At 45.7% G+C, this 12,870-nt stretch overlaps 1 pseudogene; it reads left to right on the top strand.

The window, feature by feature from the left end:
• Positions 1-2,927: 2,927 nt before the first annotated feature.
• Positions 2,928-5,172, top strand: LOC137646556 (piggyBac transposable element-derived protein 4-like; annotated as a pseudogene).
• The last annotated feature ends 7,698 nt before the right edge of the window (positions 5,173-12,870 follow it).

Below are 12,870 nucleotides of genomic sequence, written 5' to 3'. Positions count from 1 at the left end.
TAGTATCTTGAAAGTAAAGTAACTATTCTTAATTTTCAAGTAATTTATGCGTTTTAGTTCCATACTATTAAAAAATTTGAATAATAAAAAAATCAGTCATATCGCCATTTCTGAATACCTGTATACGATAATCTTTGTTTTAAATATTTTCAAGGGTATGGTTTTATACACCGCTGCTCTGGTTTAAGATCAAACACGATAAGCCCCTCTGGATAAAAGCATATCCAGGACCATTTCACTTAAATATGTGGTCTGAATATCTAGATTATTCAAATTGGAGGAAAATACTTTCAATGCAATGTTAAAAAAAATAACAGTATTCTGAAAGATATGAATGCAACGAAATAGGCTTTGGATATTCAAGACCTCCCAGAAAGGTGGAAATTTAGATGTTTTTTTTTTTTCTTTTTGTGAAAAGTATTTAAAAGAGAAAAAAAGAGCTGAAAATTGTTTGTCTAACGGTTGGTCCTGCATCCAAGAACTACCTATTGTAGAAATAATATAATATTCCTTACCTTGTGTCCAAAATCTGTTAATTTTACCTTATAAAATTGTATTTTTGAAGTAACACTTCTATACAGAGTAGTGTGGCGCGTCTACTATTATTACTGTAATTTTAATGGTTTTTCTTAGGGAATGGGATCATTCGGCCTTATTAGCTCAACTACCTCTATTTGGCAAAGCCTGTTTGGCAAGACCTCTACTGCGAGGCATTTTGCGCGAAGCGTTTTTGGCAAATCATTTTAAGGGAGGTCTTTTCTGCGCAGCCCCTTCATGCCGCAGATCTATTAAGTAGCAAAACTATTTCAGCTCAAGTTATACGATCAAAATTTCTACTTAGTTTTTGTTTATTACATTAATAAACAAAAAAATCAACAAAGTAACTAATAAAACTATTTATAGCAAGTTTCTAGTAGTTTACCATTCTCATTTATACAAAATTGTAAAGATTCTAAAAAATGTTTACTGTAATACCGACGAAATTTAATGGGGGTCGCCTACTCCTAACAGTGTTCAAGTAAAAAGATAAAATAACCCATTAATATGCAATCATCTACTTTGTTAAAACAGGGAAAGACAAATAATTGATGAATTGTGTACTGCCAGACAATTTCTATGGGAGCAATTTTTCGAGCAAGTGTTTGAGGCAGGATTTGTCTGTAGCCCTGACGAAGAAGTAAAAATGGAAAGAAGCTTTGACACTGGGAGTGAAGGTGTCTTGCCACTCAAAGTATTGTCTACCAACTTGACTAGATGAGAACGAAACACTGGCCGAGGGACAGACCACGACCTGTGTTGCAACGCAAGGTCACTGACCAGGCCCCATACATCGGCCATGTGGGGACAATGAATGCGTCCCTGAGCGACAATGAATGAATGAATGAATGAATGATTTGAGGTTTACTGGTATCCTGATATCGAAGGTTCTTGACACCGACTGGGGACAAACAGGCCGACACCAGTACCAACTGGTTACCGGGTTAGCCAGGGGGATCCGAGCCAAGACCTCGGGGGTGCATCGACATGGAGCTATAAAACAAGGTTACAGCTGTGGGCCAGTGAATGGCAACCAGAGATCCGAAACACGGGGACGCACATCCATGTCCAGCCTGGTTTCTGGGTCACATGGCTGTTGTGCACTTATGGGTTACTATATAACAGAATCAATCACTCATACATAGTACTTTATATTATTTACTATCTGCATATACATTCTCAGTTAATCACTGAATATTACTTTAAACCCCGAAACTGATCAATATCACAGATACCCAGTCCAATAAAATTAACACGGTAATTTTATTACAACTACAAATAACATATATAACTTGTATAATACCAACATTTCTATCCACCACATGCCACATTTTTTCACTCCTTTTAGAGTTATTTTACGGGAAAATACAAAACTTAAAAAAATGATTCCTTCACAAAATTGTTTTTCAACAAAACATGACAATATTCAAGCACCGAATAATGTCAGTGGTAGTAGAGTAAAACTTATTCAGTCTCTTTCCCCCTTCTGTTCTTAACCCTTGTTCACGGACGTGGGGTATATTTAACCCACGCCATTTTTCTTTTATCCTTGCTGAGTGGTCTGGCCACTTAGCAAGCTTAACAGCCATGTAGCTTCAGTTTCCTGTTAGGTCTATTGGAGGGAGGTAGTGTCTCTGTGATTAATCACTTGTGGGGGTGTGTGTGGGGGGGGAGTTTGGGTACATTTTACCCTACAGCAGTCTTAACATACTAATATGTGTGGGAATATTATACCCCACAGCAGTCTTAACATACTAATATGTGTGGGAATATTATACCCCAGTGCAGTGTTAAAATACTAATATGTGTGGGTATATTGTTCCCAATTGCAGTGATAAACAATAAAAACATTTGGGTATATTTTGCCCCAGTGCAGTGTTGATGTGTTTTGAATGTTTTTAGTTCTCTGTGTATTTTCATGTTTTTATGTTTTCAGGCATTGAATAATCTCATTTCAGAGTTATCATAGTATAGCAGTGACTAGATAAACTAAGTAGATAAAGACTCATAATAAACTGTGAAAGATGGATGGAAAAAAGAAAGTTTTTTATTCTCAGGCAGAATTAGATGAAATAATGAACAATTCAGGCTTAACAGATGTGAGTGCAATTTTTGAAAGTGATGATGAAAGTGAGATTGATCATGTTGAATATGAGGTGGAAGATGACTCAGATATGGACAAAGATTATGAACAACCACCTAGCAGTGATGATGATAGTGAGGAGTTTATGGATGAACAATGTTTTCAAAGTAGGGCCTGAAAGAGAAAACTAACTACATCAACACCTCGCAGGCCACGTGTTGCCAGCCAAATAGACGTCAGGCCTCACCCTCCCTCCACTCCCCACCAACCCCTGGACGACTCTCTACCATCCCCCTCCCTAGCCTCAATGCACCACTCTGTCCACTGCCCAGCCTCTCCTACCCCTGGTACCTCTACTGCTACCCCTGCTGTAAGTAGGGTGAGTAAGAAACGCCGTGGTAATGCTGCTCGAGGAGGTGCTACACAAGCTTTGTCCTATGCTGACCCTGCTGTGCCTCCTGCTCCCTCTGCAGACCCTGCTGTGCCTCCTGCTCCCTCTGCTGACCCTGCTGTGCCTCCTCCTCCCTCTGCTGACCCTTCTGTGCCTCCTACTCCCTCTGCTGACCCTGCTGTGCCTCCTCCTCTCTCTGCTGACCCTGCTGTGCCTCCTCCTGCTGCCAGGGGAAGACGAAGGAGCAATGCTAATGAAGAAGACAAGGCTACAAGAATGCATGACTTCGGAACCAGTACAGTGACATCCAAGTCTGGCTATAGGTGGAATTGTCGACCACAGTCATCCAGTAGAGTAAGGACACCAGCACGAAACATTGTTGGTCCTATCACCTCAGGACCAACACCGGAGGCAAGGAGTGCAGACACCCCAGAAAAAGCCTTGAGCTTGTTCTTTGGAGATAATATTATCGACGAGATAGTGCAATGGACAAACAAAATAATTCCTCAGCGGGCAGCCACGTATACTAACCGGGGAGGAGGGTTATCCCTAACAGAACCGGATGAGATACGTGCACTTTTGGGACTATTGATCTTCAGTGGTGGCCAGAGGGATAACCACCTGACAACTAGGGAAATGTTTAGCCCCAAGACCGGCCCACCAATTTATCGTGCAGCCATGTCAGAGGACCGCTTCTGCTTCCTTCTCAGCTGTTTGAGATTTGATGACAAAGACACGAGAGCTCAGAGACAGACAACGGACAAGTTTGCAGCTATTCGTGTTATCTGGGACATCTTTATTGACAACTGTGGGAAAATGTACGTCCCAAGTGAAACAGTTACAGTGGATGAACAGCTGCTGGCATTCCATGGAAACTGCCCATTCCGCATGTATATTCCTAGCAAACCAGCAAAATATGGGATCAAACTTTTCCTTATATGTGACAGTAAAAGCAAGTACATGCTGAGAGCAATACCCTACCTGGGGAAAGAAGACACACAACCTCAGGCCCGGGGTGGCATAAACGTTGGTCATAAGATCACAAAGGATCTTACAGAACCCTACCACAATAGAAACAGAAACGTAACCACCGACAATTGGTTTAGTTCTGTGCCCTTGGTCACTGATCTTCTACACAACTGCAGCATGACCCTAGTTGGCACTGTGAAAGCAAACAAGAAAGAAATTCCCTAGGAAATGAAAGAAACAAGAACTAGGATGGTAGGTTCTAGTGCATTCTTATTCGTGAATGACATGACGTTGGTGTCATACTGCAAGGACACTTCAAGAACGAAAAATAAGTTAGTGTATCTATTATCATCAATGCACACACACCCAACCATAATGCCCAATGGCAAGCCCGAGATCATTTGTTTTTATAATGAGACGAAAGGTGGAGTAGATGAATTCGATCAAATGTGTGCAATATACTCAGTTTCACGCAATACAAGCAGGTGGCCCATGAGTATTTTCTATGGGATGATAAATTCCTGTGTAATCAACTCGTGGATAATCTACAAGGAAAATCAGCAGACAATAGGTTCTAAACCAATTGAGAGACGCTTCTATATGCAAAATATGGCAGAGGCCCTTATCAAAGCATGGGCAGGAAAGAGGATGTTCAACACAAGTATTCCCAGAACCATCAAAACTGTGATCAACACAGTCTGCAACATTCCTTTACCTGTCAGGGATGATCAAGCAGGTCTCACAGTGATGGCGGACAGCAGGGCTCCCATGGTGCGGTGCTCACTGTGTGACAGGGCCAAAGACAGGAAGACACGACACAGGTGTCAAGGCTGTACACGCCCTGTGTGTCCTCAACACATCTACACTTGGTGCGTGGACTGCCCACACTAATACAGGTAAAAACTTTAGTTACTACTACTACTACTAGTACTAGAACTACATACTGGTAAGCGTAGGGCATGCATAGTCCATCACCGAGAATATGAATTGTTTGTACTGTACACTGAAACTGCCAGTATTGCTCATTACCATTTTCAATGGTAAATAATTGTAAAAGAAGATTTTTTTTTTGTTCAAATGTGGTCTTTTGACTGTCAAAACATAAACATAACATTTCTTGATCATTTAGTGTTCACAGACAGGAATACCTCTACGAAAATTTTTTTTTTGGCAGAAACTTCATTTATTTTCACCAAAGAATTTATAGTTATTATTTTATGGTCTCCCATACAGTTGGTGTGCCTCCCAGGAGGCTGTGATACCCATAGCTGAGATACCCCGATACCCTGAGAGTGTGTGGGTCAGGAATCAAGTCATTTACAAGAATATTAGATTTTACTCACTCTATTTTAGAAACACAAGTAAAAATATGTACTTTCTGTTTATGTTTTCAGAATCAATAAATTTTGTTTATAACTATTTTTTTTTTTTAAACGGGGTAAAACATCTGTGTTAATAATTATATACCCCACGTCCGTGAACAAGAGTTAATAGCTGCTATACTTCTATTACCAAATACTTAACCTCACTATCACAATGAATACTCGTAAAAGGGCAAATAAAGGTCTGTATGTATTGGATAATTCTTAAATCCTGACCGACAAAATTCAACTTCATGTCTCGACATCAAACAGTTCCACACATGATCAAGTAGAATTAAATTATCAATGGGGTAACAAATACAGGAAAAAATGGAATGGAAGTCACTCAAAAATTGGAAAACCTCATCATGAAAAAGAAAGAATCCTGGAAAACAACTATGCGGGAGACAATATATATGTAATAAAAAAAAAAAAAAATCAGCGACACTATGCCTCGGCCCGGGTGGCCGAAACATACGGCTAAACACCTGTCCCCCCTGGCTACTGAGGTAGCCTAGGACCTGAGACAAGGCCATGGGAACAAAGCAGTGGAGCCGTGCCAGGGTCTATGTCCCAGTGTTTAGGGTTGGGCATTGGCTCTGCCTGTGGGGCTAGGAGCCACTTGAGGTGTATCCACAACCCCTTAGGGTGTTATTGAAAGGAACCTTTTCCTTACAACTACGTTGGACTCGACTTTTCTTCACTTATCAGTCTAAGAGAACGACGAGGAAGAGTGTAGTAGTAAAACCCTCCCCCTCACTTCAGGCTCTGCAAGCAGAGGCGTCAAAATCTCTCTCCCGTAACTTAAAATCTGCCTTGACTAATAATTCGCTATATCTTTTTCTTTCGTACAGGTGTCTGTGTTCTTGCTGTCCCAGTATGCAGACATGTCCTGGTCCCAAAGGCTGCTCCTGCGGTACCTTCATGTCATCCATTGTGACGGACCCTCACCTCCTGTGCCTGGCGTGCTGGGGCCATCGGTTTTCACGGGGTGACACCTGTGTTGAGTGTCAGGAGTGGCCTACCTCCCAGTGGGAGAGGTTCGGGCGTAGGGAGAAAAAGATGTCTAAGCATGATTCTTTGTCTTTGGGGTCTTCCTCAAAATCGAAGAGGTCACAGGCTTCTACTTCTTCTACCCCAAAATCTTTTTCTGAAGCTACTCCTATGCCAGGCCCTTCAGGGGTATGGCCAGGCAGCAGCGCAGGGCTTGTGACTCCAGGTTAACCCTGTGGGATAAGCGAAGGTGTTGACTCTCCTAGTGAGTTGGCTCCTTCCCTTCCCCCAAAGAGCATCTGCTCTTTCTCGTATCTTGCATCTTTTTGGCCATTGCTGGGCGTCAATGGTCCCCCTTCGAAGGAAGCTCTCTTTGAGATCCTTCAGTTGGAAGTGGAGAGAGGGCGGTCATCTCATTCCTCCGCGGAGGTTGATCCTCCTCTTGTGGGCGCAGGCGCTGCTGCCAGTCAGTCAGGCTCTTGAGTGTTTCCAACGCTAAGGAGTTTGCTGATCCACCAGGGGCAGTGGCAGAGCTTTCTCCAAGGCAGGATTTCCCTTCAGGGGAACGAGTCTCTCATTCGTGAGAAGACTGCCTCAGGCCATCGGCGGTCCCCATATGCTTACGGCTCTCCTCCAGGAGCTGAGGGAGGCCCTTGTCTTATGCAATGTTCTCCTTCAGGAGAACAAATTTCCCCTGGTGAGAAGGTATCTTTCGAGCTGGATCAGTCTTCCCCTTAGGTGGAGTCTGCTCTGCGTTCCACTTCGGAGGATCGTAGGGTGGAAGGGTTTGTGACCCCTCCATCGTGACATTCTCCTCCTCGAGGTGTGAGGAAATTTATTTTTACGCCTGTTGGTTTGCCTCACATTGACCCCTCGTGGTCTTGTGACGATAACCCTTTTGGGGTGGTGTGATTGTGAGCCTTCAAGCTCTCGTCATGTTGATCATGCGGGTTCTTGTTACCCTAGGAGTCTTTCGAGCCTCCGTTGCATTGAACTTTCGGGTTCTTGTGACTTGAAACTTTCGAGATCCAGTTATTCTGAGCCTGTGGGCTCTTGCAACCCAGGTTAAGCCTGAGCCCTCAGACTCGTGCCTTTCGTCACATTGATCCTTTGGGGTCTCGTGGCAGGGAAATTGTGGTTTCCCAAGTTGACCCTTCGGGGTCTCGTAATCCTAATCTTGCTGAGCCTGTGGGCTCTCGTTTCAGGCGCTACGCTGAATCCTCAAATTCTCGTAACATGGAGTTCATTTCTCGTTGCGTGAATCCTAGGGGTTCACAAAATCATGCTGAACCTGTCTATTTTCGTGACCCTAGGCATTGAGAGTTTCCCTCATGACAAATGTCTTCTAACTCGCTTTGCACAGAACTTTCGGGCTTACACGACCGACGCTACGCTGAATCCTCGGGTTCTCATAGCTCTACTCCTGTTATCCATCCAACAGGAGTTAGTGACGAGGTTCCTCAGGGTCCTCACCGAATGGATTCTAATGGGCCTCGCGACCGAGCTTTACAATCCACCGTTGCTGCCCCACCAGGCTTTCCACCTCTTGACCATGCTCAGTCTCGTGCTGTCTCACGCGACGGAACAGCGTTGAGCGACTCTTTCAAAGTGTCAGCGATTAACGTTCCAATGTCTCATTTTAGAGAGGGTTCTCACGGTTCACAATCCTCGCAAAACCCACCTCACCTCGCCCCGGTGGTTGCTTTGTTCTCTGACGAAGTACCATCTCCATTTTTGGCTGCAGAAGGTCACCCTTCCCAGAATAATTCTCTTGCAAGGAGAGACATCCATCAGTGTATCCAGTCTCAAAGGTTTCCACCACCTCAGATGTCAGTCGCCCATGCGACGACACCCAATACCTATCCCTAAGGGTAAGCCGGTACCAATCTTGCCTGATGGGAAGTCTCTTACAGGTAAGAAGGTTAAGAAACCTGCCGAGCTTCCTTAACTCACGGATCCGATTTCTCCTAAGGACCTCCCCTTCAGTTCTTCAGGCGTCCGCGACCTGCCGAGCATTATTCAATGTAATGCATCAGGCCGTGACAGGAGTCACTGCCCGCTCCCAGTCCTTAGGAGGCACTACGAGGAGTCCTTTGCTACCACCTATTGTCCCTGGGGCTTACCCTCCTGCCGACCGTAGGAGGAGTTCGGAGGATTCCGTGCCTGTGGGTCTTTCTAGTAGGGAGAAACCCTTCCTTCACAAGAGACCTATGGAAGAGAGTGAGCAAGAACTTCAAGGTAGCCCCTTGCAGTTCAAAATGCCACAGGCCTGACCAAAGTGGAAGAGGAAAAGAATCCGTCTTTTGCCTCCCAAGGAAGACAGGATAACTTGTTATGGGGGCTTCTTTTGTCCCTCCTTGGTCGTGACAGTATCTAAGGAGGTACGACCTGTGACTAGGCATGACATGCTCCATCCAGAGGGGGATTACCATCCCTCCTATAGACCAGCAGAGCCTTCCAGGCCCTTTCTGACTGAGGAACACCTGCCTCAGAGCGGGGAACTCAAGGATTTATTTACCATCCCTAAATCCTCGGCCAGGCTTCCCTCTTCGCTGACTCCTAAGCAGCCGGAAGCGAGCTCTTCCCCAGCAGTTTCCCTGTCTCCAGTGTATCTCGATGACTACTACAATCCACTGCGAGCTCCTATGGGTGAGAGCTCTAATGTGGAAGGGCAAATCGATCCCATGGACGATGCTTTGCCAGCTGCCGCTAGCCTTAAGCTAACTGAGGATGAGAGGAAGGAGTCTGAGCATGCCTTCTGGCGGGTCTTAGCCTGCATCCGTTGCATCAGTGGGCTACCAGATACATCGGTAGCCCCTCTAGATGAAAAGGAGTCGGTCCTCGGAAACCCTTAAGGGCCAATGCAGCTCTGCCCTGGTCAAAGGGGTTGAGGAGTGCCAAACAGAAGGCAGTGTCCCAGGCAACTTGGTCCACCCCCTCTCTGTTCCAACTCATCCTCCCAGCTCCTTCCTCCTCCTTATGTGTTTCAGAAGAGGTACTACGAGATCCTCGGGGGCGTCTCTCCCTACCCTGCCTCTTGATCACTCCGTAGAGGAGTACTCTAGGGCTACACCCTTCGAGAAGCTTACGGGACTTAATCTCGTTCTCAGCCTCCGAGATCCTCTGCCCTGGTTAAAGGGGTTAGGAGTGCCAAACAGAAGGCAGTGTCCCAGGCAACTGGGTCCACCACCTCTCTCCACCCCAACTCGTATTTGAAGGTCCTTCCTCCTCCGTAACTGTTTCAGAGGAGGTACTATGAGATCCTCAGGGAGTCTCTCCCCACCCTGCTTCTTGATCAGTCCGTACAGGCGCACTTGAGGACTACGCCCTTCGAGAAGCTTACGGAACTTCATCTCGTTCTCTGCCTCCGAGATCCTCAACCAGGAGGTGGCGGTGAAGTACGTCATGCAGACTACATGACTCGACTTCTGGTTGGGGTCTTTAGGACGATTGATTCTCGATTGATTCTATATAAGGACCTGCCTCGGCAGTCCTCCAGGAAGTCTATGGACACTCTTATTATCTGGTACTAGGGCCATCGAGTTACTCTCCCATCACGTGGTAAACCTCTGGGCTAACACCATCCTAAAGAGGAGGGATGCCTTTAAAGGTAGATGCCATAGACATCTCACTCAAGCCAAGGTGGCGAGACTAAGGAATGCACCTTTCAAAAGGTAATTCCCTGTTCAACCCTGAGGATGTCGAGCGGGTGGCAGAGCGGGAGGAAATCCAACCAACATATCATCCAAAAGGTTTCGACAGCCAGACCTTACCGGTCTCAGCCATAGCGGAAACCACAGCCAAAACCCCAAACAAAACGGGTTAGAGACCCGAACCAACAGTGTTAAAGGGTGTCTAAGCAAGCCTTTCGTGGTAAAAGTATTTTTGTGGAGGAAAGAGAAAGAAGGGATCTGACTGAGGCCATTCCCACTAAGACAGGCAGTCATCCCATTTGTCAACCTGTGGGGGGATGCCTGCAAAGCCACTGGCAAAGGTAGCTTCACCACGAGGCCAAGCCCTTGACGGTCGAGGTGATTCGTTGAGAGTCTCTCTCTCTCTCTCTCTCTCTCTCTCTCTCTCTCTCTCTCTCTCTCTCTCATCTGGAGGCTGGAGACCTCTTGGCTCTGAACAGGTTTGTCGTAAAGACCCCGTTCAGAATGGAGCCGGCAGACACTGTTAGACAAGCGATTAGACCGCAAGACGTCATGTACACTATATCTGAATGACGCATACTTGCAGATTCCAATAAATCTGTCTTCCAAGAAGTATCTAAGATTTATGCTCAACCAAAAGCATTACCCATTCAGGGTACCGTGTTCCAGTCTTTCCACAGCCCCTCAGGGCTTCACAATAATGTTCTCTCTAGTGTTATCATAGGCTCATATAGCCGGCATCTGTCTCCTAAGATACTTGGAAGACTGGCTGATTCCGGCAGTCTGAGGAGTTCCTTCTCCGCCACCAATATAAGCTAAGGTTTTGCCAGGATCTGGTGATTGTGGTAAATTTCTAATAGTCTCATCTGCTCTCCTCTCGAAAACTGGATTACCTAGGCATGTGCATTGACACCTTAAGGCAAAAATCTTTCCTCATCAGATGAAAGAATTTTCTGACCGAGAAAGATAGCACAGGTCTTCCTCAGACAGGAAGAGCTCCTGGCACAGAGTTTGCTTCGCCTTCTTGGTCAACTATCTTCTGACCTGACTGGTTCCTAACAGTCACCTCAGGATGAGATCTCTCCAGAGACGTCTGAAATCCAAGAAAGGTACCATCATAAATCTTTGAGATGAGGGCAGCCTTTGTGGCCCCCAAACAATTCCACCAGGTGGGTACTCTGTAGTGTTGATGAGCGACTACACCCTGGTAGTAGCGTATCTGAACAAACAGGGTGGTACCTTTTCACAGCAGAAGAAAACTGACTAGCATCTCTCTTCATTCCGGGCAAGCGGAATGTGCTAACAGACAAGATGAGCAGAGCGATGCATGCAGTTGGCACTGAGGTCGTCTTTTGAATCCTCTGATAGCCAACAAACTCCTGACTTAGTGGGGTTCTTCGACTGTGGATCTGTTCACAACAGCCCTGAATTTCAGGTTTTCATTATACTGATCCCCATTCCCAGATCCCCAAGCTGTTTGGCAAGATGCTTTCCAACAACTGTGGATAAACCTGGATGCTTACACATTTTGTCAGTTCTGTCTGATGAGAAAGTCCTCGACCAGGCAAAAGCAAGCAACGACTTGCAAATGACTTAGCTCTGCTATGACATCATGCAGAATGATTTCCCGATCCTCTGCATCTCCTTACAGAGATCCGAGGGAGCTCCCTCCACAGCAAGACCTGCTCAAACAACCTCACGCCAATATCTTCCACAAAACCGTAACTTCACTTCAGCTTCACGCCTGGACACTGTCCAGCAGCAACTCTCACAAAGTCGCTTTTTGCAACTTTTTGCAAAAAAATGGCTGCACACCTCAGGAAATCCAGAGGAAGTCTACCAGAAGAAGGGGTCAGTTTTCTGTGGTTGGTGTTGTCGAAGGGATGTCTTTTCCCTCGATGCCTCTGTTCCATCTATAGCAGGGTTCCTTGTATACCTTCGGAAAGAAATTCTTCTCTCCGTCTCTACCGTCAAAGGCTACTGCTCTGCCTTCTGTCTCACCTTCAGATGAAAGAATTTTCTAACCGAGAAAGATAGCACAGGTCTTCCTCAGACAGGAAGAGCTCCTGGCACAGAGTTTGCTTCGCCTTCTTGGTCAACTATCCTCTGACCTGACTGGTTCCTAACAGTCTCCTCAGGATGAGATCTCTCCAGTGACGTCTGAAATCCAAGTGGAATCAGTCCAGTTATTTCAGGGATCATCTAGTCATCATAGGGTTAGAGGAACTATCTGATCTCAGATCCAAACTACTGTGGAGGGGTTAATCTTCTCGTCTTTCCCACGGAATTTATGGTCTTTTAAGATGCATCAAAAGGGTGGGGGCCCACATGCTGAACCATTACATCTCCGGCCAATGGTCCGAATCAGAAAGGTACCATCACAAATCTCTGAGATAAGGGCAGCCTTTCTGGCCCCCAAACAGTTCCACCAGGTCCTGGTGGGGTACTCTGTAGTGTTGATGAGCAACTACACCCTGGTGGTAGCCTATCTGAACAAACATGGTGGTACTTTTTCACAGCAGAAGAAAACTGACTAGCATCTCTCTTCATTCCGGGCAAGCAGAATGTGCTAACAGGCAAGATGAACAGAGCGATGCATGCAGTTGGCACTGAGGTCGTCTTTTGAATCCTCTGATAGCCAACAAACTCCTGACTTTGTGGGGTTCCCCGACTGTGGATCTGTTCACAACAGCCCTAAATTTCAGGTTTTCATTATGCTGATCCCCATTACCAGATCCCCAAGCTCTTTGGCAAGATGCTTACCAACAACTGTTGATAAACCTGGATGCTTACGCATTTTGTCAGTTCTGCCTGATGAGAAAATCCTCGACCAGGTATAAGCAAGCAACGACTTGCAAATGACTTAGCTCTGCTATGACATCA

This window comes from Palaemon carinicauda, chromosome 9 (genome assembly GCF_036898095.1).
Source record: "Palaemon carinicauda isolate YSFRI2023 chromosome 9, ASM3689809v2, whole genome shotgun sequence".
NCBI classification, from domain to species: Eukaryota; Metazoa; Arthropoda; class Malacostraca; order Decapoda; family Palaemonidae; genus Palaemon; species Palaemon carinicauda.
Note: the sequence above shows the minus strand (reverse complement) of the source record. Positions and strands in the feature narration are given on the sequence as shown.